The sequence below is a fragment of the Rhinolophus sinicus genome, chromosome 3, assembly GCF_057876585.1.
Source record: "Rhinolophus sinicus isolate RSI-liver-muscle chromosome 3, RSI-T2T, whole genome shotgun sequence".
Lineage (NCBI taxonomy): Eukaryota > Metazoa > Chordata > Mammalia > Chiroptera > Rhinolophidae > Rhinolophus > Rhinolophus sinicus.
In genome coordinates, this window is record NC_142503.1 from 102,942,337 (window position 1) to 102,957,327 (window position 14,991).

The following is a 14,991-nucleotide window of genomic DNA, read 5'->3' on the forward strand; positions in this document are numbered from 1 at the left end:
CAGAAACTCCCTCCCTCCCCACTCATTGCAGGGCTCCTGAAGGGGGTGTCTGAAAGGAGGTAAATTAGGTGGGGGAGGTCTAACCCGGGGCTCCTGAGTCTAGCTGTTGGCCTGGGCCATGTCCTGGGGGATTCATCCCGGGGAGGGTAGGCTCTCAAGCAGCGGTGTCCGAGACGGGGGTAACAGCATGAGTGGAGGAGACCATAGCACCCAGTGTCGGGGGTGGCATCACTCCAGCTGGGCCAAAGACCATTTGCCTTCTACTCTATGGCAGGCTTTGCCTCTCCTTGCCAAAGGCAAACCTACCCGGATATGTACAACCCCACCCACCCCTACCCCCAACCTCAGGGTTGCCCAGGACACAGAGAAGGAGCAAGCTGCTCTCATGGGGTGGCCTTCTGTGCTGGGAACCTCGGCCTGCACAGATCCTGGAGGACCAGGCTGGGCTGAGCAGGAGTTTGGAGAGACTGGACATCTCCCAAACCCTTCCACTCCATGCTCAGCCTGGTCTCTAGGGATCAAAGACTCACGGCAGAGCCTCAGTCAGTCCCTGACCTTGCTGGGAACACTACTGAGGTCCATGTGAGAAAACAGGCAGCAGCCGCCATGGGGCCGTGAGCCAGGGCCAGAGAGGCTCCTGACCCCTGTCAGCAGGCAGGCAGCCCCAGGGAGGAATGGCCTCACTCTTCCCTTGCTCCTCCACACTGGGACCCTGAGCCTGCCTTGGCAGGTCTTGAATGACACCAACAGGGACAAGATGAGAGCCTAGAGGTACCAGGGCTTCACCTGGGGCAGGTCCACACAAGGATGACATCTGAATATCCTCGGGATAATAATCCCAATCACTGCTCACATTTATTGAGCAGGTCTCTATGCCACTACTATGCCGAGTCATTTTATAGCATCATCGCATTTAATCTTCAACCTGACAAGACAGGAAATATTGCTATCCCCATTTTTCTAAATGAGAAGACTGAGGTTCAGAGAGGTTAAGAAACTGGCCCAAAGTTACAGAGTCGGTTCCACCCTGCCCTCCATAAGCCTGTTTTCCAGGCTATTCCTGGCTCTGCTATCTAGTAGCTGTGTGACCTTGGACAAGTCCATTTGCCTCTCTGAGCCTATCTACCTCATCTATAAAATGGGTCTGATAGTGTTCACCTACCTCACCAGCTGCTGTGGGGCTTCGACAAGATGGGGAGTGTGAAAGCACTGGGTAAATGCGTAGTCTCTGGTCCTGTATTGTGGTCAGTGGGCCGAGCCCAGATTCCAATATCTTCCAGGACAGTGAGCCTGAGTGGGGTGGGAAAGAGGCCAGTCCCACCTCCTGGGAGCCGTCTCTGGGTCACTGCTTGGCCTTGTCCCCCACAGCAGCTGAGATGGCCACACCGTGGTTCTCTCTCACTTGCTCGGAGCAGGGAGGTGGTGGCGGTGGCACTGCGAAGGCATCACTCCTCAGGGCGTACCTGCTGCACATTCAATTAAGGCAGATTTACAGCCTGCCAGCGTCTGTCGGTGTGTGTGTGTGGGGGCTCTCTGCTCCTCACGTGGGGGCCCCGGAGAGCCTGGCCAGCAGCCTGGCAGCACCACCATGGAGCCAGAGGAGGTGCTGTCCCACCCCGTGGGTGGGGAGACAGACAGACTGCACTGGCCACTCTGGAGTGCATGCTGAGGGTGCTGTCAGGATGAGATGGGCCAGGCCTAGGAGGCCTGCTCTGCAGTGTAGGGCTCTCCCTCGGGCCCTAAAAAGCCAGCCAGGGTGCAGCCTGCAGGGTGGAAATCCTACAGGGTAGGGGTGTGTGGCTAGCTGTTCCCACCCAGGCCTGAGAGCCAGGGGTCAGCTCCATCAGTCCCAGGACACTCTCTGGCAGTTGGTGTTGATCAGGGATAGGACACTGGCTCAAGGATGAATGCTGAGGACCCCCAAGGGAGGGCCAGAGGACAGTGAGAAGGGGTGGACGAGGGCAGGTCCCACCTGGGTATGGGCACAGCTGGCTCGAGAAGAGATGTGTGGGACTTGCTTTTGCTCTCCAATGGCAAGCCTGTAGACTTACAGTCTCTCAGCTTACAACAGTCAGGGAGAAGAAATCTACAGAGTAGATTTCTCCCTTTCACCAAGGAAGAAACTGAGGCCCAGGGCAGGGGTGTCTGAGAGGGCCCTGGGTAGGGCACTGTCCTCTCCTGGGAGACCCCACCCCAGTCTGCTCCATGTGACTGCATGTGGCTATGCTAACGTCGGCCACCTGACTCCTTGCCCCAAATGGGGCCGTGGTGCGAGGGTGTCCTAGAGGAGTGGGGGCTGGGTCAAGGTTCTAGAAAAGCCAAAAAGTTTATGCCACACCCAGCCTGGGCCTGTGACAGAGGCAGATCCCCGTGGCCTTCTTATAACTCGAAAGGCAGAATGTCGCCACTTAGGCCAAGAACTGTGGCTGTGAGAGCTGTGGAGCTGAGTACGCTGCTTAGAGTAGTGAGCTCCCTGTCCTGCAGGCAGAAACAACCCTCGGGCGTCCCCGGCCTGCCTGCTCCTCCAGATACATCCCTCACCGCTCTTCCCCACTTCCAGCCTCTGCCGGTTTCTGGGTTTCCTCATCCCGAACGTCTCAGCAGGTCTCCCTGTTTCCAGGAAGTCTTATTTCACTGACCGCCTACTTGAGCTCAGGCTTGAGACAACCGGTGCTGTGGGGAGGCAGCGGCTGGTGGGTGCTGTGACACAGAGAGGACTCGTAATCATAGTAGCTCACGTTTGTTGAACACGTACTATGCACCTAAGCATGTGACTTATCTCATTTATTCCTCACAGCAAATATGAAATTAGTAATTATATTTATGCCTGTTTTCCAGATGAGGAAACTGAGGCTCTGAGACGTTAATAGATTGCCTAAGGGCACAGGCTAGATTCAGCACCAGAATTCATCAAACTCAGTGCCTTGGCTCTCAAACATCCGCTGCAGTCAGATCCGTGCTGGAGCCTGTGCTCTGGTCTCTGGGTATGAGGGAGGGGCTGGGGGTCTGACAACCAGGCAGCCGTTGGCAGGGTGTGGGTGCTGGCAGCAGCAAACCTGGAAATGCCATTCATTCTTTGGAGAGCTTGGCTACCATTAACGGCCCTTGACACAGAGCCTGGCATTAAGTGGATTAAGGGTTCAATAAATGTTTGTTGAATGAATGAATGAGCCCTATTTGCAGAGGGAGCATTCATTCAATCAGCTTTTATTGCAGACCTCCTACATGTCAGGTCTCATGTTGCTTGTGCACACACACAACTCTCCTGGGAGGGTCTGGTCTGGTGTAGCCCAACACCCAGATGCAGTTAAAATGAAGGGGTGTGGGGTTTCAGTGCTGGGAATCCAGAGAGGGGTGGTAGGTCTAGCCTGTGTCCCTGGGAAAGAAGCCATGAGCATGAGATAGAAGGCTGGCTTGGTGAGGAGACCACTCTGGGACGTGGGGAGCGGGGAGTGGTCCTCAGCCTGATACCACTTGAATGGGGTGGGAACACTGCAGTGTCTCCAATGTCTGAGAATGAGGAGGCCTCACTGTCTCCATTTTATAGGCAAGGGACAGTCTATGTAATCCACAGAAGTCGGAAGGGACCGAGGGGCAAAAAGTGGGGCACACTATTCAGACATCCCAGCACCATCCCCCACCCTTAGAGACACAGTGAGGCCCTCTTAATGGAAGGGAAATGAGCAGGGGGAAGCTGGGAATTCAAGGCAGATCCAGCCCTCCACCCTCCTAGGTTCCCTTTCTCTGTTTCCCCCTGTTTCCTGCCACCCTCCCACCTATCTCCCATCCTCCAGCTGGAACTTGTGTAAAAAAACTGACACGTATTGACCACCTGGTATATGCCAGGCACTGTGCCGCATCCTCTGACTAACACAGATTTAGTTGTGCCCAGCACATAATAGGTTACTCAGTAATTACCTGTTGAATAAACGGATGAACCACAATCTCCATTTTACAGGTGAGGAAGCTGATGAACAAACAAGGAATGTTCAAAGTTGCAGAGTCAGAAATCAGTGGAACTGGGGATTTGAGATTGTTATTATTTATTATTTATACTGCATAAGAGCTGCTATTTCTAGAACACCTACAATTTGATGCATTAAGCACTTGGCATAAATTATCTTACCTACTTTACCACAACCTTCCAAGTAACTGAGACAATTACCATTTTACGAGTGAGAAAATGGAAACTCAGAGAGGTGTGCTATCCTGCCTCAAAATAACCAGCTCCTTAGTGCAGAAATAGTATCTAAATCTAGACTTCACCTTGCTTAGCACACTCGTATTTTCAGGGCACTGAGAATCCCTGCGAGTAGAGACACTGCCAGAGTTCACGTTCGCCCTCCGCACAGCTGAACAGTGTTCACCAGGGCTCAGGCCCTGCTTCTCCGACTCAGACCTGGGGCCCCGGAAGCATTAGCCCAGACTCCTAGAACCCACCCTAGGTTTCCTGTGGGCCTGGGGCCCTGACCAGATGACCAGCCAATCTGTGGCAGACCCTAGAAGACTAGGCTGCCCTCAGTCCCTTTCTGGCCTTCACTGAACTGGCTTTAGTTAGGGACCAGAGTATCCAGGAAAGCTTCTGGGAGGAGGAGGGATCTGAAATGGAATTCCCTTGTGATAGAGTAGAACTTGGGCGCCTGGAAGTGGGAACTAAGGGCATTGGGGGCAAGTGGAACTTTACCAAGGAGGCTGGGGTGGCTGTCCAGTGGACAGTGGAGAGGGGCCTTGCTGAAGCAGAGGGTCGAAGACGGGAAAATATGAGCATCTGCAGCAAGGGACGTGAGAGTCCCACGGCACCCTCAGAGCCACTCCATCCTCTTGACTGTAGGAGAAGGAATTGGAATTTCCTGTCTAGTCTGAGGCTGGGAGAAGAGATTTAAGAGAGCTCAGCAGAGAGGGACCCACTGTAATGAACAGATAAGAATAGCACATAATTAGCACATTGGTAAGTCAAATAGATATGCTAAAGCCCTTGAAAGTCATTGTATCTTACAAGTAGGTTAAACATCTCTCCTGCAGCGCATTCTCACTGGACCTCTCTTTCCCCAGTGGGGGTGGGGCGCTGGGGCCACACCATCCTGTTCCAGGTAAATAGCTGAGATCTAATGAGACCTGACTCTGCCCACCTGCTTGTCCTAAATCCCAGCTACAAAGGGGAGCCCAGCTGCTGTCACCTCCTGCCTCTCCCACTGTACCTATCTACAGCCATACCAGCCAAGGAGATTGAGGACGGTGACCCCAGGCCCATGCCGTCCACTGTGCTTGATCAGATATGACTCTCTGCCAGGAATGCTCAAGCTCATGTACCTGCCAGCAGCTCTCAGTTCCCTGTTTACGCTGTTCCTTCTCCTGTCCCTGCTGGGTCTGTGTCACCATACTGTGGCCCAGCAGGCCATCTTAGAAGCACCATGGAAACCCTGTCTCCAGGTGTCAGCTCACCTGCCAAGTCACTCTACTCTACCCATGCTCTACCTCAAGAAGGCAGGATAAGTTGAGGGTCAACCTGAGGAAGAACTGTGGAAAGTGGCCTGGGAGCCCTGATTTTTTCAAGGTGTCCTTGTGGCCACTGGTAGGGCCTTCCCCAGAGACCTCCATAAGGATGGAGAATTTTCCCTGAGCCAAGTGGTAGACTGCTTGTGGGAGGGGTCCTAAAGGCGGTAGTAATGGCTACATCCGCCTGCTGTAGATCCAGGCATCCTCTTAAAAGGGCCCAAGCACAGACTCATTTGGTGAGGTGGCGAAGGGAAGGAACTCACTGATGACCCAGGAGTGCAGGAATGTGTGTGAGGGTGGGGGACGGACAGGTCAGGGAAGCCCAGGGGGCACTCTGAGAACTTCTCTTGCCCAGAGACACCCCCCCCCCAGACCAAGCTGACCTTATTCACCCTCCAATTTCCTGGGTATTTTTCTTCCTGTCATCCAGAGGTTGCAAATTGGTGGCCTGCACACCTGTTTTGCCGCCCACACATAGTTTTGTTTTAAAGAGAATTATACAGAGACTTCTGGTCAAAATGGTGGAGTAGGTAACTGCTGTGCTTGCATCCTCCCATGATCACATCAAAATTACAACCAAATTATAGAAATAACCACCCTGGAGAGCCACCTGAAGACTAGCTGAACAGAACTCTTATAATTAAGGATATAAAGAAGAAGACACACCCACAGTGGTAGGAGTGGTGGCGAAGTGAAATGAGCTGACCCATGAGGCAGTTAAGAATTGGGAGGAATATCTCCACTGCAGAGGCCCCTGCTGAGAAGCAACAGGTCCCAGCCCTACACCAGGCTCCCCAGCCCAGAGCCCCAGTGTCAGAAAGAGAAGTCCCCACAACATCTGGTTATGAAAATTATCAGGGATTTCATCAGAGTGAGATGGAGGGCTGCTGTAGATCCAGGAATCCTCTTAAAGGGCCCAAGCACAGACTCATTTGTTCATGAACACTGGCCCTAAGTTTCAGTGAAGGGACAGCAGCTCTAAAAGGGAGGAACTGAATTGTCTGACTTCAGGGCTAGGGATGGAGAGGCAGCTCTCTTCCAGAGAGAAGTGGTGGCAAGCACCATTGCTTCTTTGTTGAGCTCTCCCTCCACCCAGCTGGCAGGCAAGGTGGGCACCAAATCTGAATCTCCATCAACCTGGTTAACACTGCTTGCCTAACTCTGGTGATTCCCTGAGACCTCACCTGATACAACTCAGCACTGACCCAAACCACTTTCAGTGGCTGTTCCTCACAAGCAGCCTGATTCAGCTGCTTCAGATGAAGACTACAATAACTGAAATGAAGAATACATTAGATGGCATCAATGGCACATTAGATGAAGCAGAGGATCAGATTAGCAATTTGGAAGACAAGGTAGCAGAAAACATCCAATCAGAACAGCAAAAAGAAGAAAAAAAATCCAAAAAATTAGGATAGTTTAAGGGACCTCTGGGACAAAATCAAACATAACAACATTTGCATTATACAGGTATCAGAAGGAGAAGACAGAGCAAGAAATTGAAAACCTATTTGAAGAAATAATGACAGAAAACTCCCCTAACCTGGAGAAGGAAATAGATATACAAGCCCAGGAAACACAGAGAGTCCCAAACAAAAAGAACCCAAAGGGGCCCACACCAAGATACATGATAATTGAAATGCCAAAGTTTAAAGAAAAAGGGAGAATCTTTAAAGTAGCAAGAGAAAAGCAGTTAGTTATCCACAAGGGAGCTCCCATGAGACTGTCAGCTGATTACTCAACAGAAACTTTGCAGGCCAGAAGGTATTAGCAGGAAATAGTCAAAGTGATGAAAAGCAAGGACCTACAACCAATATTACTCTACCCAGCAAGGCAATTTAGAATCAAAGAAGAGATAGTGAGCGTCTGAGACAAGAAAAACAGAAAGGACTTCACCATGAAACCAGTATTATAAGAAATATTACATGGACTTCTTTAATAATACGAAGAAGAAGAAGAAGAAGAAGGAGGAGGAGGAGGAGGAGGAGGAGGAGGAGGAGGAGGAGGAGGAGGAGAAGAAGAAGAAGAAGAAGAAGAAGAAGAAGAAGAAGAAGAAGAAGAAGAAATAAAAAATATGAATAATAACATGGCAATAACTACACACCTATCAATAATCATTTTAAATGGAAATGGAGTAAATGCTCCAATCAAAAGATAGAGGGTGGCTCAATGGATTTAAAAAAAAAGAAACCCATACATATGCTGCCTACAAGAAACCCACTTCAGATCGAAAAACACACAGATTGAAAGTAAAGGGTGGTAAAAAAAAATATTTCATGCAAATGGAAATGAAAAAGAAAAAAGCTGGGGTACCAATAGTTATATCAGACAAAATAGACTTTAAAACAAAGCCTGTAACAAAAGACAAAGAAGGACATTTCATAATTATAAAAGCATTAATCCAACAAGAGGATATAATCATTGTAAATATTTATGCACCCAATATAAGAGAACCTAAATATATAAATCAAATACTGATAGACTTAAAGGAAGAGATCAACAGTAATACAGTAATAGTAGGGGCTTTCACACCCCATTGACATCAATGGATAGATCATCTAAACAGAAAATCAAGGAAACCGTGGCCTTAAAGACACTTTCAATCAAAGATGGATTTGATAGATGTTTTTAGAACATTTCTCCCAAAAGCAGCAGAATGTACATTATTTTTAAGCACACATGGAACATTTTTCAGGATAGAATAGACCACATGTTAGGCGACAAAACAAGTCTCAGTAAATTTAAGGTTAACATCAGATCAAACATATTCTCCAATCACAATGGTATGAAACTACAACTCAATTAAAGAAGAAAATTGAAAACCACATAAACACATGGAGGCTAAATAACATGCTACCATAAATACTAATGGGTTAATAACAAAATCAAGGAAGAAATCAAAACATACTTGAGACAAAAGAAAATGAAAACACAATGACTCAAATCTGTGGGACACAGCCAAAACCATTCTAAGAGGGAAATTCATAGCAATAAAGGCCTACCTCAAGAAACAACAAAAATCTCAAATAAATAATCTAACCCTACACCTAAAGGAACTAGAAAAAGAAGAACAAAAAAACCCAAAGTGAGTAGAAGGAAGAAAATAATAAGTATCAGAGTGAAAATAAACAAAATAGTCTAAATAAAGTACAAACGATGAATAAAATCAAGAGCTGTTTCTTTGAAAAGATAAATAAAGCTGATAAACCTTTAACTAGACTCATCAAGAAAAAAGAGAGAGGACCCGAAAAAATAAAATCAAACGAAAGCAGAGAAGTGAGAACCAACACCACAGAAATACAAAGGATTGCAAGAAAATGCTGTAAACAATTATATGTCAACAAATTGAACAACCTGGAAGAAATGGATATATTCCTAGAAACATAAAATCTTCCAAGACCAAATGAAAAAGAAACAGAATATCTGAGCAAAAATACTAAGAAAACACTAACAAAATCACATCAGTAGTCAAAAAACTCCCAACAAATAAAAGTTCTGGACGATGGTTTCACAGGTGAATTTTACCAAACATCCAAAGAAGAATTAACACCTATCCTTCTCAAACTATTCCAAAATTTTCAAGAGGAGGGAACACTCTCAAGCTCATTTTATGAGGCCAGTATTACTCTGATTCTAAAATGAGAGAAAGACATTACAAAAAAAGAAAATTATAGGCCAATATTCCTAATGAACATAGATGCAAAAATCCTCAACAAAATATTAGCAAACTGAATTCAGCAATACATTAAAACGATTGTACACCACAATCAAGTGAGATTTATTTCTGGGATGCAAGGATGGTTCAATATCCACAAATAAATTAATGTGATACACCACATAAACAAAATGAAGGATAAAAATCATATGATCATATCAATAGATGTAGAAAAAGCATTTTGTGAAATCCAGCATTCACTTATGATAAAAACGTTCAGCAAAGTGGGAATAGAGGGAACACACCTCAACATAATAAAAGCCATATATGACAAACCCACAGCTGACATCCTACTCAATGGTGAAAAGCTAAAAGCATTTTCCTTAAGATCAGGAACAGGATATGAATGTCCACTAGCACCATTTCTATTCGACATAATAGTGGAAGTCCTAGCCACAGCAAGCAGACAAGAAACAGAAATAAAAGGCATCCACATTAGAAAGGAAGAAGTAAAACCATCATTATTTGCACATGACATGACACTGTATAGAGAGAACCCTAAAGATTCTACCAAAAAACTACTAGAACTGATAAATGAATTCGGTAAAGTAGCAGGATACAAAATTAATACTCAGAAAGCAGTTGAATTTTTATACACTAATAATGAACTTTCAGAAAGAGAAATTAAGGAAACAATTTCATTTACAATTGAATAAAAAAAATACCTAGAAATAAATCTAACCAAGGAGGTAAAAGACCTGTACTTGGCAAATTATAAGACACTGAAGAAATAAACTGAAGAAGATACAAATAAATGGAAGCATACACTATGCTCATGGATTGGAATAATTAACATTGTTAAAATGTCCATACTACCCAAAGCAATCTATAGATTCAATACAGTCCCTATCTAAATTCCAATGGCATTTTTCACAGAATTAGAACAAATAATCCTAAACTTTATATGGAACCACAAAAGACCCCAAATAGCCAAAACAATCTTGAGAAAGAAGAATAAAGTTGGAGGTATCACGCTACTTGATATCCAACTATACTACAAGACTACAATGATCAAAACAGCATGGTACTGGCATAAAAACAGACACACAGATCAACGGAACAGAATAAAGAGCCAGAAATAAACCCATGCTTATATAGTCGGTTAACCTGTCATGAAGGAGGAAAGAATATACAGTGGGATGAGGGCAGTCTCTTTAATAAATGGTGTTGGGAAAACTGGACAGATACATGCAAAAAACTGGAACTGGACCACTTTCTTACAGCATATACAAGAATAACTCAAAATGGATTAAATACTTCAATATAAGACCCCAAACCATAAAACTCCTAGAAGAAAATGTAGGCAGTAAACTCTCTGATATCGCTCTTAGTAATATTTTTTTCAGCTATATCTCCCTGGGCAAGGGAAACAAAAGAAAAAATAAACAAATGGGACTACATTAAACTAAAAAGCTTTTGCACAGCGAAGGTAACTATCGACAAAATGAAGACAACCTACTGAATGGGAGAAGATATTCACCAATGATACATCCAATAAGGGGCTAATATCTAAAATATATAAGGAACTCATACAACTTAACACCAAAAAAACCAAACAATCTAATTAAAAAGTGGGCAGAGAACCTGAATAGACATTTCTCCAAAGAGGACATACAGATGGCAAACAGACATATGAAAAAATGCTCAACGTCACTAATCATCAGAGAAATGCAAATTAAAACCACAGTGAGATATCACCTCACACCTGTCAGAATGGCCATGATTGATAAATCAACAAACAACAAGTGCTGGTGAGAATGTGGAGAAAAGGGAACCCTTGTGCACTGTTGGTAAGATTGCAAACAGGTGCAGCAACTATGGAAAACAGTATGGAGTTTGCTCAAAATACTAAAAATAGAGCTTACTTATGACCCAGCAACTCCACTTCTTGGCATTTATCTGAAGAAATCTAAACCACGAATTTGAAAAGCTATCTGCAGCCTTATGTTCATTGCGGCATCATTTACAATAGCCAAGATATGGAAGCAACCTAAATGCCCGTCTACAGATGACTGGATAAAGAAGAGGTGGTACATATACAATGGAGTAGTACTCCGCCATAAAAAAGAATGAAATCTTACCATTTGTGAACACATGGATGAACCTAGAGATATTATGCTAAGTGAAATAAGACAGACAGAGAATGACAAATACCATATGATTGCACTTACATGTGTAATCTAGAAAACAAAATAAAGGAACTGTCATGCGGGAGACCCTGCTCGCTGCGCCATTTGTCGTGCGGGAGACTCTGCTCGCTGCGCCATTTGTCATGCAGGGCAGCCTGCGGGGTCTCTGCTCCCGCTCCCCATACAAGAACGCAGGATATGGTGAGGCCAAAAAGGAACACCCACGGAGCCATAGATGGGGGAGTCATACCACTATATTCTCTCTGGAGGCACTATACTCTCACTGGAGGCTGGATCCACACTGTCCGCAAACCGCCATCCACGCTTGCCAGCCCAGCCGCCATCTTCTTGCTAGCCCCCATTCTTTCTCTCTTCCTCTCTCTGCTAGCGTAGCCACAGCAGTTATATTAGTGGCCAATGGCTCACTGGTTACAGCTGACGGCCAACTAGCCACAGCTGATGGCCATCTAATCACAATTGATGGCCATTTACTACCTGAGCCAGCACCTGTCTATGTGAGGCTGAGAGCCTGGAAACTACTTTCTGGGGCTCTGCCCCCACAGGAACAAACAAAACAGAAACAAAGCCATAGATACAGAGAACAAACTGATGGCTGACAGATGGGAGGGGTTAGCGGACTAGGTGAAAAAAGTGGCCGTTAAAAGTAGTCATGGGGATGTAAAGTACAGCACAGGGAATATAGTCAATCACATTGTAATAACTATGAGAGGTGTTCGGTAGGTACCAGACTTACTGGGGGATCACTTTGTAAGGTATACTCATGTGGGGGCAGAGCCCCAGAAAGCAGTTTCCAGGCTCTCGGCCTCACATAGACGGGTGCCTGGCTCAGGTAGTAAATGGCCATAAACTGTGATTGCATGGCCATCAGCTGTGGCTAGTTGGCCGTCAGCTGTAACCAGTGAGCCATTGGCCACTAATATAACTGCTGTGGCTACGCTAGGAGAGAGGAAGAACGGGGGCTAGCAAGAAGATGGCGGCTGGGCTGGCAAGCGTGGATGGCGGTTTGCGGACAGTGTGGATCCAGCCTCCAGTGAGAGTATAGTGCCGCCAGAGAGAATATAGTGGTATGACTCCCCTGCCTATGGCTCCGTGGGTGTTCCTTTTTGGCCTCACCATATCCTGTGTTATGTGGGGAGCGGGAGCAGAGACCCCCAAGGCCGCCCCGCAGGACAAATGGCGCAGCGAGCAGGGTATGGTGCCGGCCAAAGCTCTCCAAAGGACGGTGGAGCAGTTTATGCGTGTGAACACCCAGTCTGAGGAAGACCAGGAGGAGCAGCTGCCAGAGAGCTGGACCCCCGTGGAGGGGTGGGAGGACGTGGACGGTTCTCCCACCAGCACAGGAAAAGCCATGCAGCTGCTGGAGAGATGGAGCCCCGTGGAGAGGTGGAAAGATGTGGACGGTTCCCCAACCAGCACAGGCCGGAGAAAGCGAAGGTCGTTGCAGCCCTGTGGGCCGGGGAAGTTCCTGCTCAGGCAGCCCGGATGCAGGACTTATAGTCCCAGGAAGTAACGCTTGCTGAGTCCTCCGTGGGAGATGAGGGTGAGGTCAAGGTCATCCCTCACTCCCAGGACAGCCCTGGTGAATGACTATGGCTATGGGGAATTGCCTTCCATCCCTAATTTAATGGACCGCTTGACTGTTTGTTTGGGAACTGTTGTTAGTGGAACTGGGGGATATTTGCTTTTGTCTCTTGACTGGCCGCCATTGAGAATATGTAAGCACCTTGATTGTGAGTCGCTGTTGTTCCAGCAGGGTACCCTGAGAGGCACAGAGAGAGTGGCAGTGCCCTGAGAAGCCCTGGCTGTGTCCAGGAAGTCTGGCTGAGCCCTGAAGATACCCTGGCTGTGCCCAGGAAGTCGGGCTGTTCCCAGAGAGAGTGGCAGTGCCCTGAGAGCCCTGGCTGTGTCCAGGAAGTGTGGCTGTGGCAGTGCCCTGAAAGCCCTGGCTGAGTCCAGGAAGTGTGGCTGTGCCCACAGAGAGTGGCAGTGCCCTGAGAGCCCTGGCTGTGTCCAGGAAGTGTGGCTGTGCCCACAGAGAGTGGCAGTGCCCTGAGAAATCCTAGCTGTGCCCGGGGAAACTGGTGGTACCCTAAGAAGTCCAGGAAGTCTGGCCGTGCCCAGAAGTACTGGTGGTGCCCTGAGAAACCCTGGCTGTGTCTGGGAAGACAGGTGGTACCCTAAGAAGTCCAGGAAGTCTGGCCGTGCCCAGAAGCACTGGTGGTGCCCTGAGAAACCCTGGCTGTGTCCGGGAAGACAGGTGGTACCCTAAGAAGCCCAGGAAGTCTGGCCGTGCCCAGAAGCACTGGTGGTGCCCTGAGAAACCCTGGCTGTGCCCAGAGAGCCTGGCTATGTCCAGGATATTGCGTTCACCTCCAGGCTCCTCGCACAGGTCCCCTCGCGGAAGACGCTTGTCACGTAGATTGTGAGGCAAGAGCCTGTAGGGGTGGAGTGTGGGGGCAGAGCCCCAGAAAGCAGTTTCCAGGCTCTCGGCCTCACATAGACAGGTGCTGGCTCAGGTAGTAAATGGCCAACTGTGATTGCATGGCCATCAGCTGTGGCTAGTTGGCCGTCAGCTGTAACCAGTGAGCCATTGGCCACTAATATAACTGCTGTGGCTACGCTAGAAGAGAGAAGGGGAAAGGAGGAAGAATGGGGGCTAGCAAGAAGATGGCGGCTGGGCTGGCAAGCGTGGATGGCGGTTTGCGGACAGTGCGGATCCAGCCTCCAGTGAGAGTATAGTGCCCAGAGAGAGAATATAGTGGTATGACTCCCCTACCTATGGCTCCGTGGGTGTTCCTTTTTGGCCTCACCATATCCTGCGTTCTTGGGTGGGGAGTGGGAGCAGAGACCCTGCAGGCCATCCCGCACGACAAATGGCGCAGCGAGCAGGGTCTCCCGCATGACACTCATATACGGATGTTGCCAAAAAATGCATATGCATTTTAAGAAAGGAAAACTGTATTAAAATTGTAATACTCGATATATACCGATAACGAAAGATAAATACAAGTCACGTTTGACGTCTGTGATTACAAGAGGTGCTCAAAGTGGTTACCATCAGCGTCCAGACACTTCTGATTATGGAGAACTACTGCTTGAGCAACACTGACCAAAGTGTCCACTTGTATCCATTTTTTTGGTACCCCCCGTAGATAGCTAATCACTATGTGTCGTGCGGGGAAGCCTGCGGGGTCTCTGCTCCCGCTCCCCACATAACACAGGATATGGTGAGGCCAAAAAGGAACACCCACGGAGCCATAGGTAGGGGAGTCATACCACTATATTCTCTCTGGCGGCACTATACTCTCACTGGAGGCTGGATCCACACTGTCCGCAAACCGCCATCCACACTTGCCAGCCCAGCCGCCATCTTCTTGCTAGCCCCCATTCTTCTCTCTCCTCTCCTCTGCTAGCGTAGCCACAGCAGTTATATTAGTGGCCAATGGCTCACTGGTTACAGCTGACGGCCAACTAGCCACAGCTGACGGCCATCTACTACCCGAGCCAGCACTCCTCCACGTGAGGCCGAGAGCCTGTAAACTACTTTCTGGGGCTCTGCCCCCACACTATGTTGTTCACCTGGAACTAATATAATATTGTATATCGACTGTAATTGAAAAAAATTTTTTT